At 30.9% G+C, this 16923-nt stretch overlaps 1 pseudogene; it reads right to left on the minus strand.

The window, feature by feature from the left end:
- Window positions 1-14586: 14586 nt before the first annotated feature.
- On the minus strand, window positions 14587-14700 carry LOC125155906 (uncharacterized; annotated as a pseudogene).
- Between the last annotated feature and the right edge of the window lie 2223 nt (window positions 14701-16923).

The following is a 16923-nucleotide window of genomic DNA, read 5'->3' on the forward strand; positions in this document are numbered from 1 at the left end:
GAAGGAATCTGGAAACCACATGCTTTGGATAGGAGCACTGGATCGTCTGCCTTATCCCATGTTTAGGGTTGGAGAATGTCTGTCATGTCAAAAAGCATTATATTTTGGAGTTTTTTATTTTAGCAACCTAGCATATAGCTTTACTAACATATGTAAGGGCAATGAACATTGCTCTAATATTTCAATCAGGTAAGATACTTATTCTATCATGAGCAGGACCCACTAAGGTGGTTCCTTCCACAAAGGAAAAATGTTCTATTACTTAGGATGGTACCTTTAAGTAACAGAATATTTGACAGCTTGAGATTAAGATGACTAAGAAATAACACTAATATTCCCTGCACAAGTTCTGAAACAATGGATAGAAATAAGGAGCCAGGCATATTGTAAACAGAATATTATCAGAGGACAAAGTCTTCCTGTTTCTGAATGTCAGAATTAGATAGATTGGTCCAGCTACAGGTGGCATTGTAAAACAATAGGTCTCGTTACAGTAAAATCCTGTTTCCTGTTGACAACTGTTTCCCAAGAAAATTATGACGGAGTGGTTGAACATATGTCCAAATCTTTTTTCCAAATATACCAATCATGTAAGTTATTCTTCCTTCCCTAGAAATGAGTGAGTTAAGGAATTGAAGGTTGGGGATATTACATGAGCAGATATCCCTCCATATAGCTGGAAACCTCAGGTGACAAGAATAATTTTCTTTTCTCCCAATATTCTAGAACTCATTTTCTGTTGACCTATCTCCATAAAATATTAAGCCTACAATCAAATAGAAATGTTGTATACTGGAAAAGTTGAGGACTCTTTTTCATAGTTTTATGAAGTTTTTACATTCATACAAACTACTATTTAGTATACTTCCTGAGAACAAGATGGATTGTCTCTAAAAGGCAGAAAAATGCATCATTACAGTTTGTTTACTGATTCCATGAACACTTTATTCAAGTCTGAAAAATGTACTTCCAATTCTTATTTCTCCTCTAAAATTATATCCACCCTCTTTTCAGACATGTCGCATTCATGGTTCAACTATGAGTTTCAAAGTCAGCATGAAAACACTGATTTTAAACAATAACTATGGTGGCTTTGGGCTGTGTCAATTTGGCTAAGACAGAATTTTGTTTCCCAGATTTCCTTTTCTTCCATTATTCCAAGTCAGAATTGGCCAAAAGAGAAATATATATATATATATGATTTGGAAAGCAGAAGTGAGACATCATCCATATTCACCCTGGTGATTAGGAGCAGATATAGCCAGTGGGTTAGTGCAGGCTTTCAATCTCCCCTATGGTTAGAGAAAGATGTAGCAATGCTATCAGGTTCATGTTAGTCCTCTTCCCCATGCTTTTCATGTAACTCCTCTTTCTGGTGATGAACAGTCCCTGTCCTATCAACAGACACAGAAACAGCAACTTTCCATAGACTCCTCCACCACTTACTTTTCTTCTTTGATTCTACTCTAGCAGGTGCATATTTCTAGTTTCTCAGCTTCTCTGCAAGTTCCTGCTTGTCTCCGTGCTCCAGGGTAACTAAGGGCTGGTTAGTGACTTTTCTCTGATAAGTCAGCTCTCCGTTCCAGACCATAATTCCTCTCTTCTTCCCTTAATTGTGTAGATTCTAACTACTATAATAAATCAATTATTTTGTAGTGCTCAGAGTGTTTCTGCTTCTCTGGTCAAACACTCAGTGATTCAAAAGCTATATAGACAAGTCCCAAATTTGGATATAAATCCCTTACCTTTATTGAATTCTTAGAGAGAAATTCAGTTGAGAGACTAAATCTCTTTGAGAGTAAATTTCAAAGACATAAACATCAAAACGAGTTAATGTCTTAAATCAAATGCTATTGCCCTTGTAATTCAAGGTCAAGAACACTAAAACCCTACAATTCACACTTTCCAACTACTTTTTCTCATTCTCAACTAGAAAACTTCTTGAATAACTAGGTAGAATCAGGTTTCTGCAGCAAATGCAGTGTGGACTCTCTTCCCAGAAAAGTTGTGGTATTTCTGGAGCCTTATATATTTTATAGGTTAATGCCAAGCTTCTCATAAGTCTTACTGAAGAGAATGGCAAATAGTTAATAAAGAACACAGATCATGTTGAAGTAAGTGAGTGTCAATGTCAGTAAGAGCAGAAGTATCTCTTTGAAAAAAACTTTGCATTTTGAAATAATTATATATTCATAGGATAATGCAAAATTATCAAAGAAAATTAAAAAAATTTATCTCAGAAATGTCCTATGAACTCTTCACCCAGTAGGTACATCTTACCTAATTATAGCAAACTATCAAAAATGGGAATTTGAAATTGGCACTTTGTACATATTTATATATACAGAACTGTGTAATCATCTCCACAATCAAGATATAAAATACTCCATTTCCTCAAGTATCTCCCTAGTTCAATCCCTTTATAGTTTTACCCACCCCTGAACCCCTTACAGTGCTTAAATCCTGGCAAACACTAATCATTTTTCCCATCTCTGCAATTTTCCATTCCAACAATGTTCTATAAATTGAATCAGATAGTGTGTGATCTTTAAAAATTGTTCCTTTTCTTCATTCATTATAAGATCCTTGAGGTCCATTTAAGTTGTTGAGCATGATCACTAGTTTGCTCCTTTTTATAACTGAGAACTATTTCCTTGTATGCATGTACCACTAAATTGTGGTAATATTTACCTATTGAGGGACATTTTGTTTTTCCCCAGTTCTTGGCTATTAAAATAGCTGCTAATTATTGTGTACAGGTTTTTTGGAAATAAGTTTTAATTTCTGTGGAATAAATACACAGAAGTGGATGCAATTGTCTTATGGTAGTATACGCTTGGTTTTCTAGAAACCATTTTCCAGAATAGCTGTAATTTTTATGTTCCCACTAGCAATGTATAAAAGATACATTTACTTTGTGTCATCACCAGCCTTAGGTATTGACATTACTTTTAATTTTAACTGTTTACATCATGGTCTAATTTTCATTTCTTCAATGGCTAGTGATGTTGAACACCTACCCAGTTGTTTTTTTGAAATGTCTTTTCATGTCTCTACCTCTTTCTTGTCTTTATGCCCAATCCAACAATGCAATTAGATAGTTTTTTTTTTTGTAATGGGTTGAATTTTAAGAATTCTTTATGTGTCCTATATCTGATTTTTTTTTTGTCAGGCGTATAGTTGATAAATATTTTGTCCCAATCCATAGGTTGTCTTTTCATACTTTAACAGGATCTTTTGCAGAGCAAAATATTTTAATTTTGATGAAACTCAATTTAGAATTTTTTTTTTTTAATTTTATGGACCATGCTTTTAGTGCCAGTCATGTTTGATTAATTTAAGTTACAGGTTTACATTTTATATATAAGTCTATAATTCATTTAGAGTTAATTTTTGTATAAGGTGTGAGGAATAGGTTAAGATTTGCTGGCGTGTGTCTGTGTGTGTGTGTCTGTGTGTGTATTCTATTGTTCCATCTTTATTTATTGAAATGATTATGGTCTTACCCCCTTGTCAGAAATGAGTTAACCTTACTTAAATAGGCATATTTCTGCATTCTCTAGTTCATTCCATTAATCTATGTGTCTATCTGTCCTCCAAAATATTGAAAATGTCAAGCTTGAAAGCAAAATTTCCGGTTTTAACGATATTATTCTTTCCATTATGGCGTTATATCATGATGATTAGCTTTAGAAAGAAAAACAAAAATAACTTGATAATTAAACTATATAGTAAATATTGCTTGCCTGTGTTGATGTTCTTTAAAAAGCTAAGGAAATATCCCTCTGTTACTCTTTTTCTCATGTGTATTCATTTTTAAAAATCACAAATGGGTGTTTCTGATCAATGGGTGAATTTGATCAAATTTTTTTTTGCATCAGTTGTCATAATCATTTGTTGTTTTTTTTTTTTCTTCTTTAGCCTGTTAATATGGCAGATTCTCCTGATTGATATTTCAGCTACTGAAACAGCCTGGAATAAACCACACTTGACTATGGTGTATAATTCTTTTTTTCTTATGTATTACTGAATTCTATTTCCTAATATTTTGTTAAGAATCTTGGCATCCAAAATGGTGAGACATATAGGTTTGTAGTTACCTTTTGTCTTGTGTTCGTATGATTTTGGTATTAGGTTAACACTAGTTTTATAGAATGAGTTGGGGAGTACTCCCTTCTCCATTCTCTGGAAGAGATTGTACAGAATTGGTGTTAATTCTTTTTTTTAATCATTTTGCAGACTTTTTCAGGGAAACCATCTACAGCTGGAGACATCTTTTTCAGTAAGTATGTAATTATAAATTAAATTCCCTTCATTTTTAGACAGTTATTTGCATTATTTATTGATATTGAGCAAGTCATAGCAGTTTCTACTTATAAAAGAATTAGTTCCTTTTACCTCATTAGTCAAATTATATATGTGTAGAGCTGTTTGTAAAATCCCTTATTATCTTTTTGTTATCAGTAAGGTTTGCAGTGATATTGTTTCATTTTTGATACTAGTAATTTACATTTTATTTTTTTCCTTTGCCAATCTTGCTAGAGGGTTGACAATTTTATTAATCTTTACAAAGAATCAGTTTTTGTTTATTAAATTTCTCTATTATTTTTCTGTTTCAATACCACTGATGTCTGCTCTTATCTTTATTATTTCATTTTGTCTGTTTGATTTGAATATATTTGATTATACTATGATAGTTGGAGATGGGAACTTAGGTTACTGATTTGAAACTTTTCCTACTAGAAGCGTTCAAGGTTATAAATTTCCCTTCAAGCACTGTTTTAGCTGAATCCCACAAATAGTGATATATAGTTTTTCATTTACATTCAGTTCCATGTTTTTTTGTATTTTTTGTGTTTTGGTTTTTGTTTTTTTGTATTGCCCTTGAGATTTCCTTCTTGACCCATTGATATTTAGAAGTATGTTTTCAGTTCCAGATGTTTGGAGATTATCCTTTATATCTGTTTTTAACTTTAATTTAAGTTTTTAGTCAGAGAATGCACTTTGATTTTATTTATTTTAGGTTTTTTAGTTTTGGCACAGTATTTGATCTTTCTTAATATGTATTGCATAGCCAATTGAAAGAAATGTGTATTCTGAAGTTGTTGGGACGAATATTCAATAAATGTTGACTTTATCATGTTGGTTGATAGTGTTTTTGGTTTTTGCTATATCCTTAATGATATTCTGTCCAATGTTTCTATCATTTGTTGAGATAGAATGGTAAAGTCTACAATTATATTTGTGGATATTTATTTCTTCTTTCATAAGTTTTTCAGCTCAGTTTTTTGATGCATATGCATCTAATATTGCTATATATTTGAGGGATTAAACTTTTTATCATTATATAATGTCTTCTCTATTCCCAGTAATTTTATTTGCTCTGAGTTTACTTAATCTGATATCAATAGAGCCAATACTGCTTTCTTTCAAACAATGTTTGTATAGTACATCATTTTCTATCCTTTTAATTTCAACTTCTGATATTATATTGTATATGAGTTACTTACAGATAGTATTTGGTTGGGTTATATTGTTTATCTTTGTATCCACTTTTTAAATTCGCTTATATAATCCATTTGTATTTAATGTAATTATTAAATGAAAGCTGAAGTCTGACATTTTCTTTTTTGTTTTTTGTTTGTTGATGTTTTTTTTCCATTTCTTGCCATCATATGATTTACTTGAACATTTTTAAGTCATTTTGATTTACCTATACTCTTTATGAATATATTATTTTAAAGCTTTTATTTAATGTTTGCTTTGGGTTTTATATTATATATACATATAACATATAACTTACTAAAGTCTACTGGTATTGACATTTTACCAGTCTAAGTGTAAAAATCATATACTTCTATATCTCTGGACTTTCTCCAATTTATAGTGTAACTGTCAGAAACATTTGCTCTCTATATATTAAGACTCACATTAGATATTAGGGTACAAATATTTTACCATATTAAATTTGCTACAATTTCAGAAAAGTATATCCTACCCATAGAATGCATTCCAGACTAGTTTGTACTAAGTGCAAAGTATACATTTTTCTCATTGAGTGTAGAATTACTATAGATGCTGGTGTATATTTCAAAATTTTGCATATTTACAGAATGCCCTGGACATTTTTCCATTTTATAAACGAAATGATAGGCCCATAGAAGTTTTATAGATAATTAATAAGATACTTAAGATAAAAATCAAGATATTTTATATCACACATATGATGAGTTAATTTTTCCTCACTCTGTAACATACCTTTCAATGTTGGTAATCTATAAAAAAATTATTTTTAATAATAAAAATAATCTACAAAAATCTATAAAAAATCTATAAAAATAAAAATCTATAATAAAACATCTAAAAAATAATCTATAAAAAATCTATAAAAAATAATAATAAAAATAATAGTTAGATTACTCTAACTATTCAAAGGACTCTTAATGGGGCTTTTGTTACCTCTTAAGTATATATTTAAGTGTTTAGAAGTTAAAACACTAGCACACAAGTGAGACACATCAATAATTTATAAGTATGTAAGTGATCTATTGAGAATCAGTACAATTGGAAATTATCCTCTTTCCAGGCTTAACTAAAGAACAATGTATATAAATGTATGAGGTCTATGTAGCATCAAAGTATCACAAAGTAAAAATGTAATTTTTTGTTATTCATATCTTCTTAATGTAGAAGAATCCTATTTTGAAAAAATATGTAAATGTTTAGGGCACGCTAAATGACTATGTTTACATGAAAGCCTTAGTAAGATAATAGTAAATAAATATTATTATTTAGGATAAAATTATTTCTCCATAATAATATTTGCTAAGTATTTTTCTCATAATTTTATAAAGAATAATACTGTAGGGAAAGAAGGTTTGAGCTCTGACATGTAAAGTTCTTGGAAGTCATCAGTCCCATCCTCACAAGAAGATATCTGAACAAATTGAAAACCAATAACATTTTTAGATCCACCAGAGAATTGAGGTCACAGGCTAAACTACAGAAAGCCAAAGACAGAAAGAAAGTCTTGAGAAAATACAGAGAAAAATGACTTTCCCCTAGAGAAACACCAACAAAAAATAATTACATAGAATTCCTCATCAGAACGCATGCAAACAAGAATAGATTAGAGAGAAGTATTTGAAATGTTGAAAGAAAAACACCAAGATAGAATCCTGTATTAAGTAAAAATACTCTTCAAAAGTCAAGGAGAAATAAAACTTGTTTTCAGATTAAAAAGTAACCAAAATATTTTATTTTTCTTATTCTTAATGACCTAACAGATAAAAGTCTGCTCAAAATAATAGTAGAAACAATGTATTGGGTAATTATAGTATATAGATAAATGAAATGAATGACAATAATGTTACACAGATAGGAGGGAGAAGTTGGGAATATTCTATTTTAAGGTACTTGCAGTATAACAACCTTGAAAAACAAATTTAAAAGAAATACAACATACAAAGAAATGGGAGACAACAGAGTCATAAAATGCTCAATTAAAACTAGAGAGGTATAACTAACATACAATATTCTGTTCATTTCATGTTTACATTATAGTGATTCCATAATTTTATATATTATGAAATAATCCCCATTATAATTCTAATCCCTCACCAAGCAAAGTTGTTACCATATTATGGACTATATTCCCTATGCTACATATTATTTCTTCTTGATTTAGTCATTTTATTATCAGAAATTTGTACTTCTTATCCCCTTCACCTATTTCACTTATTCCCCTAACCCCTCCCCGCTCTGGTAACTGGCAGTTTGTGTCCTGTATCTAAGAGTCAGTTTCTGTTTTATTTTGTTGATTCATTTGTTTTATTTTTTTAGTTTTTTAGATTCTACATATAAGTGAAATTGTACGGTATTTGTCTTTGTCTGACTTATTTCATTCAGCAATATTCTCTCTATGTCCATCCATGTTGTTGCAAATGGCAAAGTTTCATTCTTCTTTATAACTGAGTAATAGTTCTGTGTGTGTGTGTGTGTGTGTGTGTGTGTGCATGTGTATCACACATTTTTAATCCATTCACTCAATAATAAGACACTTAAATTGCTTCTACATCTTGGCTCTTATAAATAATGCTGCAATGAAGATAGTGGTACATGTATCTCTTGTAATTGGTATTTTCATTTTCTTTAGATAAATATCCAGAAGTGGAATTGCTGGATTCTATAGTAGTTGTATTCTTAATTTAGGGAGGGTCTTCTGTACTGTTTCCATAGTGATTGCAGGAATTTACATTCCTACACAGTGCACAAGTTTTCCCTTTCCTCCATATCCTCACTAACACTTGCTATTTTCTGTCTTTTTGATAATTGCCAATCTGGTAGGTGTGAGGTGATATCTCAGAGAAGTCAGACACAACATCACATGTTATAGGACTCCACTAACAGAAAGACAGAAAGTAAATTATTCGCTGCCTGGAGCTGGGGATGGGAACAGGGTATGATTTTAAATGGGTAGGAAGGATCTTTTTGACTTGTCATGAAAAAGTTCTAAAATTGGATTGTGGTGATGGCTTCTCACTCTGAAAATTTATTAGAAATCATTGAATTTTAAAAAATAGAATAAATAACCCAGAAATACCAACAACAGCAATAACAACAAAACACCAGAGAAAGCAAAGAAGAAGATAATGTGAATGTCTCAATGTCTCTTTTTGGGAAAGACACGACTATGAGACATAAACTCAGCCTCAAAAAATAGTCTATCTTGGGATTTTGGTTGTTAAACAAATGATTTTAATTAGGTCAACAATTGCATTATCATATAAAGCAAAATGTACTAAATCAGGAAGCAGAGAGAACCTTGATGCTAAATATTGTCCACCTAATGGACAATAGGTTCTGTGTTTCAAAATAACTTGTACTGATATAGAATGTTTTAAATGTCATGATTTGGGATGAAAATATACAAATGGACTTGGATAGAATTTTTTAAACAGAATATAAAAATGCTTTGAAAAAGTGAAAAAGATACAAAAAAGCTGTAGAAATTTACAGAGATGTTCATTGCAAAGTGAAGGAGAAACCATTTTGCTAAGGTTATACCAAATTGTGATGAGTCTTTAAATTTGCACTTAGCTATGCTAAGGAATTTCACCTTCTTTGGTTTGTAAATTATAAAATATTGATTTCACAAGAGAGAACATGTTAACAGCATTTTAGACTATATGTAAAAATCAATATTTTATAATAATGACAGTAATGGTCACATATACCAGAAAGAGGAGGAAAAATGTAGGCTGTGGGAAATTTTTGTCTGAAGACCAAGAGGTAATAATAAATGAAAGTCTTCCAATGATGTGAAGACAAAAACAGGTCACACAGAGATGAATCTGAATGAATGTACAAAGAAGCAGTGTCTTTTTCTTTCTAAGACCGTGAAGTGGAGCTTATATGTGTGGATACGTGGGTTGAGTGTCAGTTTGAGGGAGGCAAAGTCAGGGAAAATAGAAGATAAAAACAGACACAAATATTAAGAATCAGTTGATGGCATAATGACCAAAAATTGACAATAGTTTTAGTAGAATAAAAGAGAGAAAGAAAATTTGGGAGTATTTCAAGAAGTAAATCAGAGCTAACGTTAGCAGGGAGAATTAGGATTCTAACTTTAGAGTGATTTCATACCATCAGGAAAGGGTATTTGCTTCAAGGCTTTACCACTGTTCACAATTCAATGATCATAATTGTTCATAAAATGATAAGGTACCACCAAAATAGTACTTAAATTAGTATGCTTACTTGTTCATAGAAACCAATATATTTCATTGTAGTTGCCATTATGGTGTTGTGCTTTGTCATGATCAGCCCTCTTTATTTGGGTATGGAGTATATTTGCCTGTTGAGAAAAAGTAAATTACACGAGAATTAAGGTATTGTAAGAATGTCATTCAGGATTATCAAGTCAACATGAATAATGAATACAAATACTTACTAAGAAATGACTATGATGGAGTCCATTTGCACAGTAATATCATATGTTCAACCAGAAAGAAATATGCATGTTAGATACTCAATTTTATAATTTCAAATAATTATGGGTTGAATATTTTTATAGAATACAAAAATAATTCTATGGAATAACACAGAGTTAAAAATTTACCAGTATTTTGGCATATTCATTGTTCAATTAACGTGTGTTGCATAAATTTTACAATTTAATATTCCACTGTCTAAAAGATTGGTTTAAATGGGATTGTTTACTATATTGAATTGAGCCAGATAACTTAATGATCTTTTTATAGTCCTCAAAATCGATGATATTCCTAAGACATAATAGAGATAAATGCAATTAAACAAAAATGCTTTAAGGCTGTTATTCTTAAATTTATTACTTCTATAGCTATAAAAACTCTCTTCATTTAAAAGGCTTTCAAATAAAAGTTATTTAGAATATAACACATTTCCCCCCAAATTCTATACAAGCAATAAAGTAAAAGTACTAAATATGGAAATTATAAGACTAATGACATTTATTAAATGAAATGTATAATGGTCCAGAAAGTAATGTGACTTATTCAAAATAATAAAAACGGGAGGCTTAAAAAGCAGAGTTTCTGACTTTACAGTATTCTTTCCATTGTGACATTCTGTCGTGATGATTAGAAAGAAAGACCAAAATATTTCATTGTGACATAAAAAAGAAAAAGAAGAATATTGGTGAAGATATAGACAAATTCTGGCTTCGGGATCAGCAATTCAAGTTAACTTAGTTTTGTAGACTTAAATTATTTCTGTAAAACAGGGGCTAAGATTACTTGAAGACAGGGCTTATAGAAAGTGAAATGCTTTATGTAGTGTAATGTAACTGCTACAATTTTAATAGGGAAAGAATATTTTGTAACTAAGCTTACACAACTCAGATTGAAACAGAAAACAAATGGTCATTCTAAATTCTAGTTTTTATCTACAAATATGATTACATGTGCACGGAAGAGATTCTAGGGTTACACAGGATGATCAAGCAGAGCCACAAAGAACCCAGTGAACTAAGGGGAGGTTGAGGCTGTGTGACTTATCTCTCCATCCAAATGTAATACAGTTGCTATAAAAATGAGAAAGGATATGAGAAAAGAAAAATGTTGGTGGCCAGAATTAGAAATTAGGAAGGGCTACTGTTTAGCTATGAGAAAGAAGGACGTTCTGCCCCTTGTGACAACACAGGTGGACCTTGAGTATATTATACTAAGATAAGTCAGACTGAGAAAGACAAGTATGACATCACTTATATGTGAATCTTAAAAAGCCAAACTTGGGGCATCTAGGTGCCATAGTCGGTTAAGTGCCTAACCCTTGGTTTTGGCTCAGGTCATGATCTCATGGTTTGTGGGATTGAGGCCCAGTTTGGACTCTAGGCTGGGAATGGAGTCTGCATGGGATTCTCTTTCTCCCTCTCTCTCTTTCCCTATGCCCCTCCCCCACCTCTGTCTCTCTAAAAAAAATAATAAAATAAAAAAAAGAGTAAATACCATATTACAGTTTTCATGATCAGGCCCTATGTGGAGTATTGAGTTCAGTTCCAGGCAGCATATTTAATCCATTTTATATGTCTTGATTGATGAAGTATCTGAAAACCTTGATATTAAAACAAGAAAGAGAAAAAGAAGGAGATTTGAAAGGCCTGAAGACAATTACCCTAGGGAGGAGAAAAAAGAACTTTAGAGGAAAATATTGGCTTCCTTCAATACCTGGGAGACAGTGAAGTTTTTGTGATGTGTGTGTGGGGGATGGGGTGGGGGAGATTCCATTGGAATGATAGGATAGATTGAAAATATAGTTGGTCCCAAGCATGGAGAAAACAGAAATATTCAGATATACAGTGATATTTTAGAACTTAAGTCACTGATAATCTCTATTCTTAACTTTTAAAAAGTTTATTCAGTATTTGTGTAAATGGTGACAGTTTTGTATTACCTTTTCTTTTTCTTTTCTTTCTTTTTTTTTTTTTTTTTTTTTTTTTTACTTTTGCTCACCCACAGAATTGGACCTGGATGTCCACTTCTCATTGAAATAGAAGAGTGTTGAAGTGTTTATACATAGCCGATTACATTGTGAGTATAGGAAAAAATTAACTCAAAAGATTCTAAAATACAGTCAATTTTCTCCTTATAAATCTAAAGTTAAAAGTGTTTACTTACCTAAAATTGGTTAAAATAGGGAATTACTACATATACTTGTCATTATTAAGTAGAAATGTGTTTATTTTCCAACATATTAAAATAATGTGGCCAAATATATGACTTTCTAGTTCCTTGAAAATTCAAGGCTTTTTTGTTGTTGTTATTTGTTTGTTTGTTTGCTTTTGGTCATTCATTTCCAACCAAGTGAATGGTTTATTTCTCAAAGAAACGTAAACATCCAACTAATCTTTGCATTTCAAACACATATACCTATTTCTGCAGCCCCTGGCTACATTCTGTGGTTTATTTTGTCACCATCCTTTATTTATTAAATTAACTATGTTCAGTGACTTGTGTTTTCTGCTTTAGTACTGTGAGTAGCTAAGCACCTCAAAGCCTCCCCAGCCAGCACTGAAGGGTTTATTTTTCCCATGACTCATAAAGAAGTAGCTAATAGTAGTGCCACACAGAGGTCATAGCATCCAGTGAAGACAAAATGCTCCTTCAAAATGAATCAGCTTCATGATGGCAATAATATCTAATTTGAACTTGCCTACTTTGTCTACTTTGCACTGTTTGGTATAAAGGTATAAGTTAGCAAGTATAGTACCGCTGTGAGTTCATAATTGAATTGATCATTCTCATAATGGGTAATGTCTCTCTCTTCCTTCCATAATGTCTATTCCTTGGCTATAATGTTCTGTAATTGATATCAAGCTATTTCACTTCGTGTTGAGAGGCACATACATATGTGAGGACAAAGGGGGAATGATAATGTTTCATATAGAAAGCCAGGTATTTTTTACTTAAGTCTCTGAAAATGACTTTTATCATTGGCAATCAAGTTTTTCACACACAAGTATCCTCTGCCTTCGTTATGTCCACCTAAATTGGATGTCAAATTTTGCAAAGTATGTGATCAGATATTTAACATATTTTCCTATGATTGCCAATTCACAAGATGATAAATCTGAAATTTCCACCTATGAACACTTTATTACCAAAACCCAGCTCATAAAAATATGTCTTCTGGGAAATATTATTTACTTTAGATTGTTTAAATTCTTTTTATCTCTCATTTAGCTTATGGGTTGATGGGAAAGAAATAATTAAATGGCTACACATGCTACATCTGGGATGATGGATGAGGAGATAAAGATCCGCTAAAATGTTCCCCCAAAATTCTAAGATGAAAAACAAAATATTGTGGCTGAGATACGTATCTAGGTCCTCTTTTCTCCCTCTTAATATCTATATAAGATGATGATGGTTAGATAGATAGATGATAGATAGATAGATAGATAGATGATAGATATTCCACTGATATACTGGGTGTGTATGTGTCTATCTATCTATCTATTTATAAAATATACATATAACTACCTATATGTATATCTATCTATATCAGTTTCTATATAGGAGCACACTGGCTATCTCTATAGATAGATCTATCTATATATATGTATCTATCTATAGTGATATTTCTCTATATATCCACATATATAGGTATCTCTACAAGATATCTGTATATCTATCTATTTATCTATCTATCTATCTATCTTCCAGTGATATCACGCACACACACACACACACACACACAATCCACTGATTTTAGCAATGCGGTTCGTATTAATTTGCATCAGAGTTATGGTCCTTAAATAGAATAGTTTTGGAAAGCCAGACCTCATCATTAGTCTCAAAGTTAGAGATCATCTTATATTGGATCACCACCCTTTAAAGTAATCAATCAGTTGGATGTAAACCATATATGCTTATAAAATAGAGCTGATGGACAGGAAAAAGTGACAACATAAAAAAAAACCTATAAAAGCCTAAAGGAGATGCACATAAAGTATCTAAGTGATATTATGAAATGTGAATCTTGAAATATATTTATAAGCATACATATGTTTCTACCCTAGATCTAAAACATAATTGAATCAAAGAGAATAATCATAAATGGGAAAGTGTATCTTAAATTTTAAATAAGGATATTTTTAATAAAAGCCATTTGCACAAAGTCTAAAATCTGGAATTAAATATACTATCTTTTCTCAGCAAAACCTAAGAATTATACTGGCTGAGAGAGGAGTTTGAGTATTGAAAGCAAAGTAAAAAAAAAAAATATCCCACAAATGTCTTTTTATTGGAGTGAGAAAATAGTAGAGTAGTTCTTAAATTATCTATCCAGATGTGGGAAATATGTATCACTTATTCATCTAATTGTAGGGAAATATGTGTTTAAATGTGAGCCTGAGGAAGCATAAAGTTATAAGCAAGGATCTGGGAGACAACAATAGAATTAACAGATTCACAAGAGGAATGCAGAAATGAGTAGCATCATAATCAAACTAATATGTAAGAAAAATAAAAATAAATAAGCACATAAAAGGAAAACCATTAAGAAAAATAAATAGTAAACAGAAAGTCTTATCATGGAAACATATTCACTTGTTCCATAAAAATAAACAGAATGATAATTTCTATCAATAACAGCAATGTCTGGTTATAACAAAAACATTAAATACTACACTTGATCTTAGCCAAAAGGCCAGGAAGCAATAACATAACAAAGATATTAAATATGGTAAACAAGATTGGGTATAGAAATTTACTTTTAAAGAGTAAAAATTGAGAGATAGAGAGATAGAAAGGGGGAAGGGTACAAAAAGTGATATCAGGAAAATACAAACAAAAAGATAGTAGTACCCATATTAATATCAGAAGATATAAGAAACAAAAAAAACATAGGCATAAAGATATATAAAATTACATAAAACAAACATTACTAATGTTTAAACAGTTTAGAAATGCAAAAGAAACTTGATGAAGAAATTGTAGTCTAAACTTTAATACACCTTTCCCATTCGAAGGATTACTATCTGGTGGCCAAGAGCTAGAACCAAATATAAAAACAATATCATATTTCATTAAAATGACCCGAATGTGAACTTGTCAAACATTGTATAAAATGAAAAAAAAAAACAAACAAGCAGTGCAGCAACTGGGAGCAACATACTTGTGAAATGTAGGGATTCAAGCACCAAATTAAGGGGAAAAATTGAGTGAATTCCACTGGAAAATTGCTGTGTGGGACAAAAATTCACTACATACTCAGAGCTGTTTGGTCCTCCATACTTGCCTAAGTGACAATATTGTCAGTCTGAAAATTCAAGTCACTGACTTCAGCCTTGACATAAATGGTAGGTCTGTCTTCTTTATTGGGTAAGTAAATTTTTATGAATACAGAAATGGTGAAGAAAAAACCCTTAATTTTGATAAATTTGTGCTAAATTAAAGGTACTATCTTGTATACATTATATAAAACGCAATAGTTAAAAGAAACTCATTTATTGATTATATGGTCTTAAGTGGAAAGATAAAAGATAATTTGACTAAATATATTAAATATTTTCATGTTAAAAACAGTTTACTTAATTATGAATATGAGTCATGCACTTAAATTACATCTTGGTTAAGCATTCAGAAAGCTTCAGAGTTTTTGGCTTTGAAAAGTTGTAGATATTAAAGTGTTTAAATATATTATGTTGATGATGTCCATTTAAACTACATACATGCAAATAGAATATCTATTTAAATTATGCAAGTATACATTCATGCACTTAGTATATAATGTTTATATTTTTATTTAAAATATATACATATATATATCATGTAAGAAATACATATATAATGCATGTCTTCAACATATTCATATTTATCATAAGTATCATATGTAACATGATTTTTGAAGATGATCTTCCACATGGTATATATTCATATACAATATTACAGAAATGCATTTTATTCACCCATAATTAATACGTGCCTTATATCTATAAATATATTTTGTTACACTATAAATAAATCTAATAAGTTGTAAATTGAACAGAAATTTAAATAAATTTATTTTACTGAATTATTAAAATATTAACCAAGTAAATAGACAAATTAGTTTTTTTTAAAGGTATAACTTCATATATATGTGCAGAAAACATTTCTTTTTAAAAAAAAATTTTAATATTTACTTATTTTTGAGAGATAGAGTGCAAGTGGGGGAGGGGCAGAGAAAGAGAGAGAGACACAGAATCTGAAGCAGGCTCCAGGTCCCAAGCTGACAGTACAGATCCCGATGTGGGTCTCGAACCCACAGACTGGGGGATCATGACCTGAGCCAACATCAGAAGCTTAACCAACTGAGCCACTTAGGCACCCCCAGAAAAAATTTCTAAGTTTAACTGTTAAAACTTACATGTCAGTAACTTTTTATTTATAATATTAAAAGATGAATCAGAAGTTTAAATCCCCCAAACTGCATATTCCTTTTCCCTGGCTGCCTATTCAAAATTATAAAAGCAACATATGTTGACATACTTATTTCATAAATAGTAATATCTAGCATAAAAAAACATGGCAACACAGAAAAATAAAGGTAATATTTTTTGCATGTGTGTGTGTGTGTGTGTGTATAGAATGTATGAGTTTGGAATAAGCATCTTATATACCCATGATTGGAAAAAAAATGATATTTTGAACAAAATGAAATAATACAAACCTTGATCTTGTACAAGGTAAAAAAGTAATCCTTTATAGTCTTCCCTATCTTCATTATTATATAAAATGTACTCAATATGAAAGTGTTTACTATATGTTAAGAGCTAGGAAAAGAATAGCATATATTACTATAGTGTAGATAAGGAAATTAATAAACATAAAGGCCAAAATTAAAAAAAGAAACATGAAGAATAGAAGGATGGGTAGATAAATAGAAAGGCAGGTTATTTTG

The sequence above is a fragment of the Prionailurus viverrinus genome, chromosome F1, assembly GCF_022837055.1.
Source record: "Prionailurus viverrinus isolate Anna chromosome F1, UM_Priviv_1.0, whole genome shotgun sequence".
NCBI classification, from domain to species: Eukaryota; Metazoa; Chordata; class Mammalia; order Carnivora; family Felidae; genus Prionailurus; species Prionailurus viverrinus.